General features: G+C 43.4%; 1 protein-coding gene across 10 annotated transcripts in view; it reads right to left on the reverse strand.

Moving 5' to 3' along the window:
* The window catches only part of Efna5 (ephrin A5), a 279,914-nt gene that overhangs the window by 55,534 nt on the left and 204,261 nt on the right, over positions 1-20,119 (reverse strand). For 2 of the 10 annotated variants that reach the window (XM_087564418.1, XM_087564417.1), the window contains exon 1: positions 922-1,106. The exons of the other annotated variants lie outside the window; for them this stretch is intronic. The gene's annotated coding sequence lies outside the window, so the exon portion shown is untranslated. Of the gene's footprint in view, positions 1-921; positions 1,107-20,119 lie in introns of those variants that run through there. 10 annotated transcript variants of the gene reach the window in all.

The raw sequence follows: 20,119 nt of genomic DNA on the forward strand, positions 1-20,119 counted from the left end.
CGCTGAAACGAGACAGTGCCCTCAGAAGTTAGGGAGCTTCGGGCACCTTTATCCCCCTTCAGGTAATGTCTTAAAGGATCCCACAATGAAAATGTTATCTCTCTCCAATCAGACGGCTGATGACTACATTTTAAATGTATTGTAACATGTCATGAGGTGATTCCTATTTGAGCAGGACTGTGCTGTCACTTCTTTAACGACAGGGCGACCTAATGGATTACGTACTGGAGCTGAAACGCAAAAGAACGGTGTGATTTATGATCGGAGATTAAGCGAATTTATCAGCTCAGGGTTCCTCTCAAATTTTAAACCAAATTGAGAGCGAGTAAGTCTCTACAGAGGCTGTCTTTCAATTCCACTAGTTTTGATTTAAAGTCTAATTACAGAATAAGATGTGCATGTTAGCCAGAGAATTTCTCATTCATCCCAAAAGGACCCGATGCCCCCTCCACACACACTCACACACCCCCCTCCCCCCCCACCCCCGTAAGAGACTTGGTCTTGGGTTTTTAAATGTGCTTCTGTGCACTGGGCAGGACAGCAGCCCTGTCGAGTAACAGGCCTCCCCCTGGCTCCTTCTGCTCTTTCTCACGGCACAGAATGCAAGCCTTATGGTCCCGATCCTAAATCTGAAGATGTTCTTTTTTTGTTTTCCTGCAGAGGTTAAAGCGTGAAATATAAGCAGCCAGTGAAACTTGGCACAGATAAACGGTGGCAGCGGCACCGAGGGCTGAACAAATATTTGTTTTGCTAATTTTAAACTTTCCCCTCTCTCCTGGGCTAAAAAGGGAGGATCTTTGGGGTGCGTTGGTTAATCAGTTTTCACACCCAGTTCCCAGAGTTTGAGGTGCGCAGAGTTTCAGCGCAACCTGATTGGTTGAAGCTGATGATGACCGAATCGCACAGCACTAGGCTGCCTACCTCTTCCAGGATCTGAGAGAAGTGGAGGCTCACAAACCAGCGGGAACCTGGTTCCATGTGCATCTCAGGGATAGGCAAATCCTCCTTACTCTTTTGCAGATGAAGTTCAGTCCATTCTAAGCTGCATATATGGTGGGGTGCCTGTGCTCATAGCTTCTGCCACATTGCACACCTTTTCAGCCAATGAGGTGTAAGGTACGGACGAAATATTTACTTTCCAGATTTAAGTGCCCTGTTGACCCACTCATGAAAATGCCAAGCAAAGTCCACTGGCATGCATGCTTTGTTAGGGTGGAGCTCTGTGGGATGACGACTTTCGTTAACTGTTGGTAATATTGATAAGATATATTCCTGCCTGATACTCAGAATCCATGCTATACTGACTTGTGACTTCCGGTTTTTTTCTCTCTGTTCTCTGTGTGTTCGCTTTACAGTCCCATATCTGATATCAGTTACCCACATCAAATGGTGGATACGAATCTCCAACAGCTCTCGCTTGTTGCTGGTCTAGTTTTAGGCGCATGAGTCTGAAATGTCTTTTTAAAAAACATTGTACTTTCTGTGAGCAGCACCTGCTTCAAACACGAGACACACAAAAATGCTCTCTGTCCCAGTGTTTTAACTCATTTGGAGTTTGTTTTATTAGCTTGACAGAGGAGCTCCAAAGGAAACAAAGCATTAAATTGGCAGGACCTAAACAAGACTTTTCTCTAGGAAGGGACTGGGTATTTTGGGTGACAGTCTAATTGCTTTTAAGCCCTCAGTGAAGCCGGAGGCAGGGAGTGAGAGAACGTCAATGTCAGCAGGCCAAGTCAGCCTGCTAACCAGGCAGAGACCTAACAGTGTGCACACATCACAGATCATGTCAAATAGTTTTCAAACGGGGATTCTGAAACAAAAATAAAGAATTAACATCTGGCAATCAATGTGGTCTTAATGTGGGTCACTTTTACAATGCAGAATAGGCTCTTTCTCACTACGTCTGCTACCCGGGAGCTTCCCACAAAGCTAAGGAGCAGGCCCTAAGCCATCTGGAGTTTTAGAGTCTCTTAAGTATTATGTGGTAGAGTCACTGACACATATATAGAGATCGACTAAGAGTAGGTCCAGAAAAAAAAATCACCAAATGGGTTATACAGACAATGTTTTAGGACCAAACTGAATGAGTTGATTATGATCGTGGTCCAGAGGAGTCTGTCAAACCAATAAACCACCCACTGAGCTGTTCACCTGTAAGCATGCCGTTCTATCCGATGTGGGATGATGGTAGCATCCGGCACAAATTCCAGGCCATTCTTAGTTTCAAAAGTAATAATAACGATGGAGCGATTATGAATCTCTTCTTCTGTAAGCAGCCCAAGGGGGGCTTTGTGGAAAATGACTTGATACTTCTTAAGCGAAATATCTGTATGTACCGATGTTCACTTTTTGAAAGTTATCTTCTAAACCTCAGACTACCCTGCCTTTTCAATAACTGAATTCTCCAGGACCTATGAGGAATTAGTCTACATTGTTGCTAAACAAGCAAGACACGATAGGCAAGAAGAAAGAAAAACTACATGTGTTTAAGGGCTATTCTTTTACTTTGACCCGTATCAGCCTAAAGGGAACGTGTATGCCAAGGAATAACAGCTGTGGTACCAGCTCATGGAGAACTTCAGTTTGTTAAGCAGAGACCGGTGCTGTTACTACACAAGAGGAAGCTAGGACCATGGACCACTGAAGACCTTGGAGTGGCGGGATAGACATTCTGACTGGGAATGAGGTTAAAAAATGAAAAGAGGTGGAATCTGGAGTGTCAAGAAATTAGATGTTTGCTACAGTCCTAAAAAAAAAAGGCATTGAATCCATCCAAAGGAAATGGGTAGATTCCGGGGGAAGCTGGGGCCTGCCTTTAGGTCTCTCACCCTCCCATCTCCTTGATGCTGCAGCATTCATTGTCCGTCAGTCGTCCCAACACCTGACTGAGGATCTGCACTTCAACGAGTGCCCAGACAAGGGGAGCTCTAGTCAAAAACAAGATGATTTGTAAAGAGCGGAACGATCTTGTGGATCCAGTGTCCCTGTATGAAATTCCCAGAAGAGTTTAACAGCATGATTAAAAAAAAAAAGAAAGAAAAGAGGTCAAGATCTTGACACCAAATAACGGGTGGACTGCAAAGGAGAGAATGGTAATCAGGGCTGTTGTTCAAGCAACGCTGGAAAATTACGCCTAGCAGAGGAGGCGACTTAAGCACCTAAGGCAGAATGAAAGTTTCTCTCTTGTCATTAAGTCCTCTATTCAATTACCATTTATCGGGGTAATTAAACACTGGAAAGCGATGCCAAGCTAATTGTTAGATTATGATAATTACATGTCTTTGCTATGCTACAGCCGATCAAAATAAGACGGGGGTCCCGTGCTCTCCGCCGAAGCTGCTCGGTAATCGGCAGACTTCCGTGCAGCACCGGGCCTGTTTATTACTAATTCATTACAAATCAGGTGGAGAGGCTTATTATTTGTAATGTCGCCCCCCCTCAACACCCCACCACCTCAAGTCTCCTGGAACAAGACTCCCAAAAGGTTAAGCACAAACTGCTGCCTCTCATTGGCCCATTTCCATCCCAATTACACAGCTGAGCAGCGCTGGGTGCCTCTATTTGAGAGGGTTCAGCAGTCCTGCTTCACAAAACCCTGCAGCCGCCTATCACACTGGCAGGAACACCCAAGACTCCTTTCAGCCTCTGCCAACCACTGTTCCGTTCTGAGTTGTGTCCCCGGCAACCAGAAGCTGGCGATCCAGAGGGTCTTTGGGTCTGGAGGCTCCCGTCTGCTCAGGTCAGGACCGAAAGCAGGCAGGGTTTTTTTGGTGCAGAGAGATGTGGAGAATACCAACTGCCTGGCATCCAGGCTCTCTGAGGCTTAACCCCGAGTGAGGAGAGGAAATCAAATTTCTCCGCCATCAACCAGTCACCACCAAGCAGTGACTGGTCTTTGGGACTACAGGCCCCAAAGTGAATTCATTGTCCTTAGCCTCCGCCAGGCCACAAGGCTGGAGGATTAACGTCTCCTTCTACACCTCCTCAGCCAACCCAGGCCACTGACTGAAGGCTGGCTGATAAACAGGCATCCCCCAGGTTTTATCTTGGGGTTTCTTAAGCTCTTCTCTAGAACTATCATCACTCGAGCGTGCTGTATGCAGAGCAAGCACCGCCCTAAAGTGTACCAACCTGTTACAAAATACCCATCATGCTCTCCTGTCCATTAAGACATGGGTTTCTTTTCTTCCACATTTGCTGTATTACACCCTTAATGTATCTCTATGCCTAGACGACTTAGGTTGAAGGCCTAACCTCTCTATGAATGTATTTGAGGCAGGGTCTTTATGAGAATAATTAAGGTTAAAGGGGATATAAAGGTAGAGCCTTTATCCAGTAGGACTGATGTCCTTTGAACAGGAGGCATCAGATCGCCCCCTCTGCTGGCCATGGGGAGATGCAGGGAGAGGGGAACTGCTCATAAACCATTTAGAGCATCCCTATCCAACCATGGCTGGATCTTGATATTGGACCTCCCGCCTCCAGAAAATAAATGTTACTTAAGTTGCCAAGTCTATTGTGGTTTGTAATGGTAGCATGGGTAATGGTGGGTCTTAAATATAAAATTAATAGTACAGGAGAAAGTGGAGTGGTGTTAAGTTGTAATACTATTGGTGACTATTGATGAGAGGCAATGACGAATGACCGAAAATGCTCATGGAAGAGGGCACTGAGAGGGAAGGGAAGAAGGCAGCCTTAAGCCACTGTTGGCACATGCCACAGTACCTTGCATAAGGAGATGCTCAAAATCCCGTAAGCTGTTTCGAACAGGAAGACCCTCTATTTTCCTAAGCAGGGACAGTTTCACCTCTGAATTTAACTTATGTCACTACAAAAGCGACTGTGCTGTCGCCCAGCAACCTTGTTGTCCTGAGGTTTCAGCTAGGCTTTCTCTTAGAGACAGAAGGAATGGAGATGTTGTAGAAAAGTCACTACTACACTTTTTTTCTCCTCCTTGACCCTGGAAATTAAAATAGAACACGATAGCAAAAAAAAAAAATCATAGTAAATGTGTCTTAGCAACACAACAAACCACAAGGTACTTCTTAATATCAGAACATAGGAAATCACCATTTAATGCACATGTTGGCAGACAGCCTGTGGTTTAAGACGAGGATGGGGAGCAGAGTACTACAGGTCATCACATAAACGTGGGTTTACACTACTTACTACTATTACAATTTCTTCCCTGAAGTTATTAAAAGGTTATTCATTCATACAGCTGGCTCCTATATTTACTTTTATAGCCTGGACCACAGAATGATATAAACAAGAATAACCCAACGTTAAAAATAAGAAACGGAGTACTCTCTCCCAAGTGAATTTAAGAGGAGGCAAGAGACGGACAGTTCATGATTTATTTCTGAGAAACAAATCCAAGCAGTTTGGGGATCCTCGGGTACAACAACAGCCCTCCCTACCCGAATCCTGTTTATCTCACTGACTGAGTGACTGGTGTTTTTCTCCATCCTCTTCGTTTTAATAAACTCGACTTTCAAGGATATACTTTCGAAACTGTAGTTCAAAGCAAGAGAACATGACCTCCCTCTTGAACTTGCAGAAGTTTTGGAACAGCTTGCTACAAGCTTTGAATGAGCCACTTGTACAGGCCCCGAGTTTCAAAGGACAGGAGATACACGGATGATGAAATGGCATGGTGATAACGAGCCCTCCACGCCGGCCGACAAGTCGGCACTAGGAGCTTCGAGAAGAAAGGGTCACAACTGGCTTTCCTCAACACTCAGCCGGACAATCTCAGATCCCAAAATTCCACATGTGCACATTAACGTTTTTATTGCTATTCAAAGTGTCCTCTCTTCTCTGAGAGAGAAAACAAAACCAAACAAAACTGGCTAGGGCCAGTCACAAACTCAGCGCTGACGAGTTAGGTCAAAAAACAATAGATGGGGTTTATAAAACCTGTGGGAGCTGCTAAATCGGCCTGGAGCTTAACACACAGAATCTATGCTCAACATCCGATAAGTGTGACTATAACTCATCATTCAATTTATTTACAGAAAAGGCCAATTTCATTTGTCGAAGCTTTAATTCAACATCTGCTTCCTCCTTTGTACATGCCAAATATTTAATTAAAATCATAACCCATCTTTATATGCTAAAAGGAACTCATAGGGTTTTGTTTTGTTTTTTCCCCATCCAAATACAACCTTCAACCATACCTCAGAGAAGTAGGGTGTAAGCAAACAGGGGATGTACTTTGGTGAACTCAGATCTACATGTGCCTCGGGAACATACCTTATAGCTGAGAAACAAAGTCTATAACAGTAAAGAGCTAAGATCCACCCAGAAGTCACGGTCCCTAATACTGCTGGCTCCTGTGGTGTAATAGCCATAACTAGCAAGAGTATCACGTGGCATGCGTGGACCAGGTAGGTACCAAAAACTCACAGTTCATAGGATGATTGAGAACAGCATCCACAGTTGGTACCATCAAGCCCAACCTGGGGCATGTGAACTGTGAGAAGCGGCAGGCAAGGCTGGAGGAATGGGCCTGTCCTAGCTGACAGGTCGTGTGATAAAGGTCATGATCTGGAGCACAAGGTAACTTCAGCTTACAGTTTTGAATTATAGAAAGTAACAAACTATCCTAACCCACTACAGGGAAGTGAACTGAAAGTTAAAGCATAAAGGAGCTCATAGTGGCTTTGTTTTATTTCAGTATAGGTAGAGATTTCTGGTGCTAAAGCTAAAAATATAGACGTCTACCTGTGAAGCACTTCTAATAGGACGTGAAATTTAGCTCTGTTTATTTTTCAAATCGGGGTGGCAGCTCCAATATACAATGTGTCTAAAGATGATGCCTATCTCCCCGAGTGGTGGTGCACGCCTTTAATCCCAGTACTTGGGAAGCAGAGGCGGGTGGATCTCTGTGAGTTCGATGCCAGCCTGGTCTACAGTTAGGACAGTTACGGGCTGTTACACAGAGAAACCCTGTGTCAGACAAACCAAAACCTAAACCAGCCAACCAAAACAAAAAACAGAACAAAACAAACCATGACCGATGATGTTTGGAAGTAAATGAAAACATGAAATACTGTTGCTCTCTGACAGGATATAACACTACACGGAGCAGGTGTGTTGGAAGAGGCTGTGCTGGTTCGAAGGACTAGAAAACTCCTAAGACAGCCCCAAGCCAGAAACATCGCTCCTGGCTTTCTTATTGGTAAGTTGAGAAGCAGCTTCTTCAAGTACAGCTGAATTAGGATTCCCAGCGCTGTTCATAGTTACGTCATTACCGCGTGCACTGGGCTCCTCCCAAATGCAGCTTTAACATTCAGTTTGACTCAAGTGTCACAGCTAAGCTAATAGAGAAAAGGCAGCAAGGTCCTACTTAAACATGTCTTTAAAAATAACAGTTTTATTTTACTTTAAATGGTTTCAATTTTTTGGAGGTTAAAATGTAATTACAACACACACACACACACACACCACTTTCCTCCACCTAATCCTTTCCCAGGGTTATAGACCTTTCTGTTCCCAGACACTACTCATACTCATTCCTGCGCTCAGCCCCCAGGAATTACAAGTGCATACATGCCTGCCTCACGCATGTGGAGTTCACCAACAGGGAACCTGCTTATTTCCCCTTGATACTCCCTAGTCAGCACCAATTACCTTAGAACCTTGCTTCTCCATCAAGGCTAGAGTGAGATATACAAGTGGACGGGTTCTGAGGGGCCCTGTCACACAGATGTTTGCTTCAGGGCCGCAAATTATGTAATATCTCTTTTGAAAACCCCTCAGGGAGAATTTTGGTCTTAAATAATATTACTTCCCAGAAATGTAGGTAGCAGACCAAATTTGATCCTTAAAGGACTTTTCTTTTTAAGGGCATCACTCTGTGTATATGTGCATGTGAATGTATGTGTGTGTATATGTGTGCATGTGTGTGTTTGTGTATGTGTATATGTGTGTATGTCTGTGTCTGTGCGAGTGTGTGTATGTGTGTGTATGTGCATGTGCATATGTGTGTATATGTGCATGTGTGTATGTCTGTGTATGTGTATGTGTGTGTATGTGTTTGTGTATGTGTGTGTTCGTGTATGTGTGCATGTGCCTGTGTGTGCCTCAGAGCACACCCACAGTCCTGGCCTCTGTAAAGAGTAGCTAGGAGAGCCGAGGAAAGTGAGCTCATGTTTTCCTAGGAAAGTCAAGCTGATTGTATTATCGACTGTCTACAGCATTAGCAATTTCCTACTGAATTACAAACTGTTTCCCTGCATTATATTATTGCTATTGTTCAATACCATTTTCATTGCCCTAATGAAACAACGCTATATAATAAGAGACCATAAAGTGCTGGTCACAGTTAAGCATAATGGAAGGGAGCTAAGGAAAGATCTATTTTTAAAATATGCAAAGAAAGAGATAAGAAGTGCTGATACTCAGCCGACATGATTCTCTTTATTCTTTTTTCAATTACTGGGACCAAAACAACATGGGCAAATTAATTATTTTTCTTAAAATAGTACAGATAGCGTTTTTCCTTACAATGGAACTTCTAGAAGATCTCCCGAAGAGTGCAAGTTTCCCTCAAGTAGAACCAAAGGAAGAAACAACAGCCAGCCCATCCCTGGATTTCATACACATCTTTCAAAGCAGCTGCTCAAGCCAGAGCATTCTAGTATCATGGATGAGGACATCCAAATTCTCCCCGGGGAGCAGGCTTCTCTCTGGGAGGTTTCTGGAGACATACCAGCTTAAAACCGTTAGCGCGTTGTTTACCGCCCTACCCTGAATCAACCAAAGACACAGATGACCGGCTTGCTACCCAGGGCTGGACGCCGCCCATGTAAGACGGCAAATCCACGTCCGACCTCTCTGCCTTTTATACAGAGGCAATGAAGATTAGCTGACAGCCTTTTCTATCTACACCCAGCTCCTTTTGGGTGGCGAGATGTACAAACATGATAACTGAAGGGACGGACAAAAGTGACAGCAGGTGTGCGGAGCTCACTAGTCACATCGTGACTGGGAGCCTGGCACTTAGGACACCTGGGCTAAAGCCACTGTACCCTGAAAGTCCCGCAGCAGAACAGGGATGCTGGGGAATGGAGTACCTTGTTATCATACACTACGCATGCCTGTAGTTGAGCCAGTGACAGTTAATGAAACCGCTGTGTAGTACACCAGTAGCAGGTGATGGGTGACTTCCCTGGTTCTAGAAACATCATTCCCTGCACTTGCTATCAGAAAAACCCTCCCCGCTGCTTTCTCAGTAGGCGTGGGGGTGTGAAGGTATAGCTCACTCGTAGTATCCATGCGAAGATCTGAGCCTCATTTCACCAAGACCCATTCTGGTCATGGAGCCAGCCCTCTGGAGAGCTCTGTTGAGTATTCATACTTCTATAGAATGTCCCGTGTGGACGTATCATGCTGAGATCTACACACTGTATCTGATACATCGATCTGACGCCAGCAGCTCAGAGCGCTCTCCTCGGTGCTCAGTTTGCTTGCAACTTCCCGTTTCTGCACCCTTGAACAAAGCTGAGAATAAACCAGGGTGCTATCTGCTAGGCCCCTTTCAATCGAGTGTATGACTTGAAAGATGAACGAGGATACATATTTATCTTTCCCTATTAGAGTGCTAATTTATGCAAGTCTGTCTGCCTTTTGTATCTATTGATTTGATTCTTGTTGTCTCATCCTCTGTGGTCCATTAGGATCCTCGCTGACTTAACAATAATGCAAAGTCAGACAAAAAATCCGTACGGGGTTTCACACGCGCTCGCCTCCACGGCCCATTTGAAAGTTTGCACAAGCAAAGCAATGCTAGGAGAGCTTGCAGGAGGCTTTCGGAAGTATCTCGCCTCATCACATCAGGAAGAAAACCTCGGAGGCGATGAGAATACTCATGCTGGAACCTCTCTTCTCAATTTGAAATAGTTGTGTCTGAACGTTGGAAAAGAATCCTGCGCCTCAGGCACACTGACATTAAAATAGAAGCACAATTAGAGATTACAGATTATAAAACCAGTAAGCACAGCTGCTACAGGCAGGACAGAAACATCCTTTTCCAAATCTACTTGGCAACACAGTTAAACTTAGAAGTAAAACTTCCTTCACCGTGACTAGAAAAGAAGAAGAAAGGAGGAGGAGGTGGAGAAAGCTTGACCCCAGAGGAATGAATTCTCAGATAAGGTTTTCTATCTATTTGCATCCCATCTCAAATAATTTTTGATTTATTGCTTCACTGAGAGATAAATATATACCCCAACATAGTCTCAGTGTTAATTAGCCTAAATCCTTCCAGTTTACAGGTTCAGGCAAACAAATCTAATTTTAGCCTTGAACATATATGATAAAAACACAAAATGGCTTAAGTTGTTGGTCGTAGAATAAAAGTATATAGAAGTTTTGGTCATACGGTGTGATTTTTTTTTAAAACCCCAAAGTATATTTTAATCTGCTTTGCAGAGTATGAACGTTAACCTCATAGCTTTGTGCTGCCAGTTTAGCCAGAGCTGGAAAGGAAGAAGGGAATGTACAAGCCCAGCATCTGCTCTCATTCTGCTTCGGGTAGCCCTGGAAGCAGGAAGCCCACAGCAGAAGTCACAGATGCTCACGAGCCCACGAAAGGGAGGCTTCTCGGCTTATTGAGCATTCTAGGAGAGCTCAGGCAGCGATGTCTGACATGGGTAGAGGGACACCTGGCAGGCGTAGAGGTCAGCCACCCAGACTATTCCAAGGAGGGTTGCCACAGCTCAAGATGTCCAGGACACTAAGAGGAATCCTTGGAACCACCTGGGAGGTGTCAATAAAAAAAGTCAAAATCAGCTCAGAAAGAGAAATCCACATTTAATCCTTCTCGTGGCACCTGGCTTCTTTTCCCCGCGCATATGGTATGTTAAGTTTCCTGGTGTCTGGAGGTTATCAAAGAAGCCAGAGTTTATTAAAGGTATTTCAACTTTTAGACATCTCTGATAACTTGAAAGAAACAACTATCTGTTGGTTCTGGCAGGCCATGCAGCAGAAAAGGTCAAGAGACAGGAGTCACAGCCACCTGCCCGGCTTCAACTCTGGGCTCTGCTACTGCTACGTAACCTTGACAGGCACCCTTGATCTGTTACCTCCCCACTGCTGGTCCCCTCTTCTGTGATAAAGATGCTATCTCACACCTACTACAACCCTCGTTACGGTTAACCCTTTGGTTGGGTTGATGGAAACTTAAAGCACTTGGTATAGGGATTGGCATACAGCAGGTGTCTCATAAATAAAGGTGAGAGGGGGTGCAACTATGTTACTGAGGTAATTTAAAGGGATACTTTTGACAGCCACAAACAAAGACATTTTGATTCTTAAAGGAAAAGGAAGCCTGGTCATTATAGCAAACATCTTTAGTCCCACACTACTCTCCAGCTATAGCATGAGGATCTTGAGTTCAAGGGCAGCCTGGGATGCAAAACCCTCTCAGGAAGGAAGGACAGAAGGAATCAAGGAAAGATGGAAGGAAGGGTGAGCTAGTGGAAGGGAGAAAGAGGAAGCAGCATGTGAACAAGGATCCTGAGACTCGAAATGACTTTTACAGATCAAAGTATCAACAGTAAGTACCACGTAATTTGAGAAGATTCGAGTATAGCGGTAAAACATTTTTCTCCATGAAATCTGTAAAAGTAACTTTGTCAGTTTAGACGAAGTCTTTCTAAGTGGCCCGGGCAAACCTCGAACTTGCTGTATAGCCCAGGCTGGCCTGTAACTTGCAAATCTTCCTGCATCAGCCTGTTGAGTGCTGGGAATAAAAGTGTCCACCAGGATACTTAGTTGCTAAAGATGCTTCTAAGAGAAGTTGTTTGTTTGTGTCTAAATGAAAGGGGAAATGCTGACTCACTTGAAGAGTTGGCTGTGTATTTATAAAGATAACAGCCTCCTCCTCCTTTGGAAGAGAATCAGACATAAAGGCATGGAGGCAGAGAAAAGCATTGCTTGAGTGGTGGAGTTTCCAGGACACAGAGGCCATCTCTAAACCAGTGCACCTTCCCAGTGAAACATCTGTCCTTCCATATGTACAGAGTCTTTCCGCCTGGGAGAAAAAATACACTTGCTAATTGGTGCATTAATACATGGTCACTTCTCTAACACACTAATACCTATCACACAGTACTAAGATCCAGTAGACACGGGGGTGAATCCTGATGAGAAAAGGGCTTCAGGAAAAAGGCCTCGAATAGAAAGAAACGGAGGACAAGACACTCTGGCTTCTAACTTTAAGGTGGGCTTCGGAAAGTTTCTTCCTATTACACTATGGTGTACAGTTTTCTGAAGGAAGAGGAGGGGGAGGAAGGGAAGAGGGAGAAGAAGAAAAGCTTGCTTGATTTTAAATTAAATGTTGCTAGAACAATATATTTGATCTTGGAAACATATGTATGTTTTAACTCTGTTAATTGGTCCATTCATTACAGACAAGTGTATCAATAGCCTTCCATGTTTCAGGCATTTGTACCTGTAGGCAGAGAGACAAAACTGAATTAAGCCATAGGAGTGGACAACCAGTGGGGTATAGGAGTGACTGCTGGACAAGTCAATGGCCACAACAAAACAATTAAGTAACAAATGCCCTAAAGGCTTTGATAACAAATGCTATATCTCTCTTTTCAGGCAGCAGGAACGGACTTTGAAAGAGTTGTTGGAGACCTCCGACAAGCCATGTTGTGGAACAGGTTATTTCAGAAAGAGAGGTGTGGGCTCTCCAGGCACAGTGACTTGCGAAGCCAGAAAAGGCCTGAAGCCATGTTTTTGTTGGAAGCAAGGGGAGCTACCAAGGAGAACCAAAACTTAAACAGAAAAGTCTGCTAGGCACTGAAGAAACAGGGAAGAGTTTTAAGAAGGAGCAGACCTGGTTGGGTTTGGATATTAAAGAGATAATTTTTTTTTTGTCCTAGAAGAAGGAGGCTAGACACAGAGAGAGAAAGCATGCCTGGATTCTATTATAACATAACACACAAGGCATTCATACACTCAAGGGCACACACACACACACACACACACACACACACACACACACACACACAAACACACACACACACACACACAAACACCTCTCACAGGCTTGAGTTGAGGGGTTTTGCCCTTTGCCTTCTGCCAATAAATTATTCACTTCCACATCTATTCAGAAGCTGTTTGCAGAGGCCCTATTCTACACAGGATATATGACATTGTGGATAGCAACAAGTTAGGTTAAATACAAACTCTCCAGGCTTCTTGTGATTGCCTAGATATGAAAGAAGGTTTAAACAGGGCATTTGTAGGATTGAAGAAAAGGAGAGGAACAGGAGAAAGGTTCCAGAGAGGCAGGAACATCAGAGATAGGTTAAAGATAATCCTCAGTGTGTGTTCCTTACTTGAGCTCTTACCTGTCACATGCTGAGAGAACAGTGAATGTAAATGGGGACCCTGGGCTCACCACTGCTCGCCTTTTGTAATCTGGGAATTTGGGCGAACCATTTAATCTCTTCATTTATCACTTTTTAAATAAAGGAATGGAAAGTAGATATTGCAGTTTTCCTTTAAATGAAGAAGAGGTGGGCTGGGGCTGTACCGCCATTGTAAAATGCTTGCCTAGCATATTCTAGGCCCTGACCACTACTCCCACCCCTGCAGACATAACAACGAAACGCAAACTTAAAGACTTCCCAGGGATTGGAGACGGCTCAGAAGTTAAAGATCACTGGTTGTAATTCCAGAGGACCCAAGTTTGATTCCCAGCACCCGCATGGCTCACAACTATCTGTAGCCCCGTTCGAGAGGGTTCAACATCCTATTCTGGCCTCTGAGAGCACCAGGCACTCATCTGATGCTGAGACTTAGATGTGACATCATTGTCATAATCATCACCACCATCATCATCATCAACAACAACATCATCATCACCATCATCATCGTCGTCGTCGTCACCATCATCATCACCATCACATAAAAAGTAAGGTACACATCAAGAAGTTACTGTGTAAATAGTAACTGAATTATTTCAACAGCCAAAGACTTAGTTTGATACTGAGGTAATTCTCAGTTGCACTCATGAACTTGATTCATTATACCTGATCTAACCATACGCAGAAGCAGCACTGCGGTTGCCTGACATCTGTGATGACACCGGAAACGCAAGACAAAACAAAGTAAAGCAAACCAAGCAAAAGTCATGGCGGCGAGCCAGGCATAGTGATACATGCTTTGAATCCCGGCACTCAGGAAGAGGCAAGAGGATCCCTGTCAAGTCTGGGCCATCCCAGGCTACACAGTGAGTCCCAAGGATATGGAGAGACCTTGTCTCAAAAACCAGAAGAAACAAGCCGAACAAAGGACAAAGATCTCCACTCTCTCTGCACAGAAAGTGACGGGACCAGGGATGACTTAGGTGAAGGTGACGGATGAGAAGCTATGAGAGGATGTGTAGCTCCAGTTTATCACACTCCACACCACTCTGCCTGCTGTCAGCCACACTGCGGGATGAAACCAAGCAAGAGGAGATGGCAGGTATAGCAAAGAGAAAAGCTGGTGACATCCTCATTCAGGAATGCCAGTCAGGGCCCCTATCATGTGCTTCAGGCTCTCATAAGGATCTGCAGTCCTCGAGGGGCTGGCTAGGTTTTGCTGCCCCCAACAAAGGAGTCTAAATACGGAACGCGCACTTAATGGAAATGACTTTACACCTGTTCAGTGCTCCTAAAATGGTGGGAGAGAAACCATCTGCATTACCCTCTCTGGACAAATAAAATTTCTCTTCCAAAATCTTTCAGAAGATAATTGAATGCCTTAACTGAGTAGGTAATTTAAGATTCTGTCCATCTCTGAAACTGCTGGTAATGTGTTAAACAGATGGAGGTCGTTACTTTTATCCCTCAACCCTTGCTTCTGGATACGCCAGCATAACCGCTCTGTTGTTCGGTGTGGCAGACAGCCCCACAGGTCCCGGAGGTGAGGCAAATCTTGTCCTTTTGAGCCTAGCTGTTATTTTTGCCAATAAATAGGGATAACACTGGCAAAAAAAAAAAAAACCTCAAATACTTTATCTGCCTCAACTTCCACATTAAGAAGGAGGAGACTTATGGCAGAATGGTGTTTGCCCAGCAACATTTTTTTTTTTTTTTTTTTTTTTTTTTTTGGTCACTGAAACAAAATGGGTTTTAAGTGCTGTGTGGGATGTCTATGGGTTTGCTTAGAATTCCAGGTGAAGTTCCTCATTTCTCCAGATAACAGTAAAAAATTTTACTGCCTACAGAAGTACTGAGTCAGCTTAACGGGAAAGTCACAGGCCTGGAATCATGAAATGCTTTCTGGAACCCACCCCTGCCTGTCTTCCTCCTCATTTGGCTGAGTGGGTCTGTTCACATCCGTAGTTATAATCTACCCAAGACGTTTGTTGGAGCCTAATTCTTCAGTGTTGTTCAGTCGGTCACATGGTCTTTTCTGCATTTTTCTGCTAAGCTTTTGTCTGTGGTTGATCAAAAAACCCTGAGCCGCTGAGAGGCAAAGGGTGAAGCCGGGGTGCGGGATGGACGTGGCTTGTCTACGTGTCCCAAGGGAGCATTTATTATTTTACTCAGTTGGACTCAGTTTTGTGAGAAACATGGGGGTGTTCAGAGCTCTAAAATTATAAATGTATAATATTGTCCTTGATGTCCGAAACCACTCAGATCAATGAGAACATGGAGTTTATGTGTATATGCCCTGATTCAGGGGTAATATGTTTTAAAAACAAAATGGTTTATCATTTGCCCTATTCATTAATAGGAAAGGAGGAAGCGTTCTGGAGAGCTTCTGTCCTCTCTGTGTAACTGCAAGAAGTGGAGTCACTGGGCGCTGGCGTTTCATCCCTTGGGAGGTCAGGAAACACCGCACTGTTTACGTAAAAACTGTGCATCTAAGCACAGATGAAAATGGTTAGCTACACTTTTTAGACTATTAAAGTTTTCACACCACTTTGTTATTCACTGATACCCATCAATAAACCCCCATTGATCACTGGAGAATCTTAATGTAGCCTCTTGTGCCGCGATGCCCATGCACTGAGGCTTCAAAGACCCGTTTACTGCCCGGGTGTAATTCACCCACTTATCCCTGCTAAGATAATACTCCCATTTAATTACCCATGGAGCAACTGGATAAATCAACTATGGTGCTTTGTATCAATGGTCTGTGTACCTGCATAGGAGAGGTGGGGGAAAGATCAAGACTGTTTTCAACTTATAAACTACAAAGATTAGAACACGGTACTTTCTCAATAAATCACAAATTAGCTGATACATCTAGATTTTGAAAAAATGGGAAAAAAATAAAATTTGGATACTCTAGGAAATCTCAGTTGTCTTGCTGTTTGAGGTGGAGGGTCAATATTCATGATCTGTATTTATGAGCACAGATCCCTTATAGATAAAGAATGAATGGCAATGAACAGGTAAGCAAATCATGGGAGAAAACATCTCCAACCCAAACTCCTGTGAGTCTTCAGTCAGACACAAGAACCACATTGCATGACCACAAGCGCATGCAAACACACACAGTCTTTAAAAAAAATAAAAGAATATTTACTGTGGTTAAAAAAAATAATCTTAATACTTCAAATAAGTAGAAAGAAATCCTTGCCTGTTTTCTTCACTTTTAAAAATTCGTATGAATGTTTATATTATCGTAAGTCCTAATCTGTGTAGTATTTTAAACAAATCTTAAATTGATACAATTTTCTTTTGAAGACACTATCTTTCGTCTTTATATATATATATATATATATATATATATATCACCTATATTCTTTCATCTTCATTTATCATATATGTGTATATGTATATGTGTATATGTATATGGCTGTATAGGTGAGGATGGCTTTGAACTTCTGGCTTCCGACCTCTACCTCTCAAGTGTCTGAATTACAGGTGAACATCACACCCATTTATGATGTGTTAGGAATCTAAGCAAAGCTTGTATATGCTGGGTAGGCAATCTACCAACTGAGCGATATTGCCAGTCTGGGGTATTTTATTTTTAATTGATAGCATATAATTAGACACTGGATATCGTGATATATAATATGCATTGAACAGTAGCCCTGGCGCACAGCCATATTCTCGATCGAGTTCTAGATGTGGCAGATGTTTAGAGGCATGTCAGATCTCAGTGATTAAGAGCGCCCACTGCTCTTGCAGAGAACGTGGATACATACAGTTCCGGGCACCCACATGGTGACTCACAGCCGTCGTCTGTAACTCTAGTTCCAGAGTACTGGATACCCCTCTGATCTCTGGGCACCAGGCCCACGTGTGATCCGCAGACATGCGCACAGGCAAAGCACTCATAGGAATAAAACAGATCATTACAAAATGTAAAAGATACAAAAGTCAGTGCTCTCTGCATTTTATAAATATTTGGTAAACTAGACAATGTTGTGACTGATATAATAAATATTATATTCAGAAACAACTTGATATCACTTGAGCATGTGATATAAAATCACTTTATTCTGAGTGTAGCCTAAGACAGCTGAACCTGCCGTACACGAGACCCTTTCTTCTGTACCACACGTATGTCGTTTTGCATGGAAACAGATTTCCAGAAAGTGGGTACCGGAGAGGATCCCTACAGAAACAAAGATCTATTGATAGGGAATTGACTTCATGAGTTTCAAAGTTATTGACACGAGGTGATTTCAAAATGCCACTCTCAATGTGGTCTGACAAGTTCCTACTTCTGAAATTTTCATTGCCTGGAGGTCTCAATCTACAGCAAGAGGAATGCTCAAACTCATCCAGAGGTTTGAAAGGCAGACTCCGCTGGCTTCGGTGGAGGGAGCAGGGCGGGGATGATCGACATACTTGTTGACACGATTCAGGAGCGCTCAAGGCCATCTGAGGCTAAGGGCCACAAGTGAGCTCAGCAGAGGCCTAACCTGGCTAATTGTCTCCCCTGATTGTGATGGGTTTGATTAGGTAATCAGCTCTCGGCAGCCCTCAGGCAGAGATGCCAATGGAGGTGGTGGGGAGAGTAGCATGCAAGGTCACCACTAACCCGCTCTTAAAGCATCCGTGCTACCAATAGGAACGAGAGCAAATCATTCTCCTAATAATCGGCCTGGGCATTTTCCTTCTGTTACTTTTTGGTTGCATTTATACAAAGTAAATAAATCAAATATCGGTAGTCGGGTTCTCTGAAACTAAAAGTATGTCCCCACACTGTCACTGGAAAGCAAAGGGCTGTGTAATTCACTCCTGAGGTGTTATCTTAAAATAAGTTATACTAAAAAAAAAAAAAAAAAAAAGAAAACGCAATAAATTGTTTAATGAATTGTAAATACGCCTTTTCTACTTTCTTTTCATCAAAACGTCAGAGCAAGTAGGTTCAACTCTTATCTCTAGTTTTGGGATAAAGACTAACATCCGGTTATCCAAAGTGCTACGTTAGAACAAGCAAAGTTCAGTGTCCAAGGCCTGCCTGAGCGTGGTCTGCTGACTTTACCTCCAGGTGGAAATGACTTTCACATCTCAGGAGTCTGAGCTAAGAATCTTTTATTTTACTACTCCCGCATGAAGATGTTTAAACTCTAAGATTTATGTTCCAGAATTCTTTATCTCTTAAAGGTGAAAATATGGTGGGGGTGTGTGGGAGGGTTCAACATGCAAAAAGAAGTAATATTTTATTTCCCCAAATATATTATTAACCTAACCGTATCCCTCTTTGTTTATATATTTGCCGTGTCTCGTTCATTACAGTTAGCTGGGCTACTGGGCTGGGATAAGAAAGAATTCGTCGTAGTGAGAATAACTTCATCCATGTTTCATAAATATGATGCCTGCTTCTTAAACTGTCTTCCTAGCGTGGCTATAAGAATTAGACCCAGGACTGGAGTACGAGGTCTGAAAAGCTCACAGGAAAAGAGATGCTTTCTATCCACAGTGAAGTGTTTAAAGCATTCGATAACATTAAACACAGACTTCCATCTACCTGCCAGACGGCACAGAATCTCTAGCCTCAGATGGTGTGTCTCCAAATGTAGCTGTCCGTCAGCTCGTGTCAGAACCTAATGTCTTTTCCACGGCCTTACACATCTGGTCCCTGTCAGTGTCAAGGATACTTGTTGGATGTGGTGTTGAGGCCATTGAGATGATTTATATGCACAGACCCAAAGATCTCAAGGCTCGTTCGAGGGATGCGTTTCATCTGGTAGACTGACTGACTGAAATTAAACAAAACTTTACATCCTGAAATCTGAGCGTGCAATTCTCTGCTGCTCGCTCAGACAGGAGTATGGTTAGTTAGTTCAGGAATTCACAGAAGACCCATGTCAACAGTCTATTAATAAGACGGGGGGGGGGGGGGGGACGCGGTGGGGGGAGGGCACATGGGACACCTCCGTGCTTTGACCTCTGACCTCTTTAAGCTGGCACATTTTTAAAATTCTTTGTGGGATCAAGAATGACTAACCAGCCACACTGGGAATAGAAGTATGGATATTTGGTATTCAAATGTGCCCAGTGTTTTCTTTGAAAAATCGTTAGCCCAGGCGGAAGACTGCATGTAACATATACGGCATGAGTCTTGAAAAGGGTGTTTTTACTTTTGTTTTTTCAAATAAATATTTGGGTGATTGGAAGAGGAAATTCTTCACTCTTTAATGTCCCTTCTGTCGCTCTAGGAAAAGAGAGTCATGTTATAAAGCATGCCACTGTCTCTTTCTTGGACATTAAGGTCGTCTTTGAAAGTAGATAATGGATAATTTTCTTTCCTCAGTCTGAGTTACTTCTTTTTCCCCACAGAGCATGTGATGATCAGGTAAACTAACTTGGGTCCCGTCAGCATGAGCATATGTTCAGATGCTAACTTTACCGACTAGATTCCCCGTCTGGGTGTAGCTACCTCAGCCTTTGAATGCTCCCTACAAAGAAAGCTTCATCTTCTATTAGGAAATGCTTCCTGTTTATCTGCTACCTGATTAACATATGTTTAGCTTGACACAATGCAATGTCAAAGATATTAACTCCTCTGATGCGGAGGCCTTAATTGAAAACGACTTAACAAGGGAGGGCTAAGGAAGGGCTGTGTAGGTACCATGCTCATCTAGCTAAGGCTAATCTAACCTAAATGGATGAGGGTGTCACTCATATTTTTCCCCCAG

The sequence above is a fragment of the Rattus norvegicus genome, chromosome 9, assembly GCF_021556685.1.
Source record: "Rattus norvegicus strain SHRSP/BbbUtx chromosome 9, alternate assembly SHRSP_T2T, whole genome shotgun sequence".
NCBI lineage: Eukaryota > Metazoa > Chordata > Mammalia > Rodentia > Muridae > Rattus > Rattus norvegicus.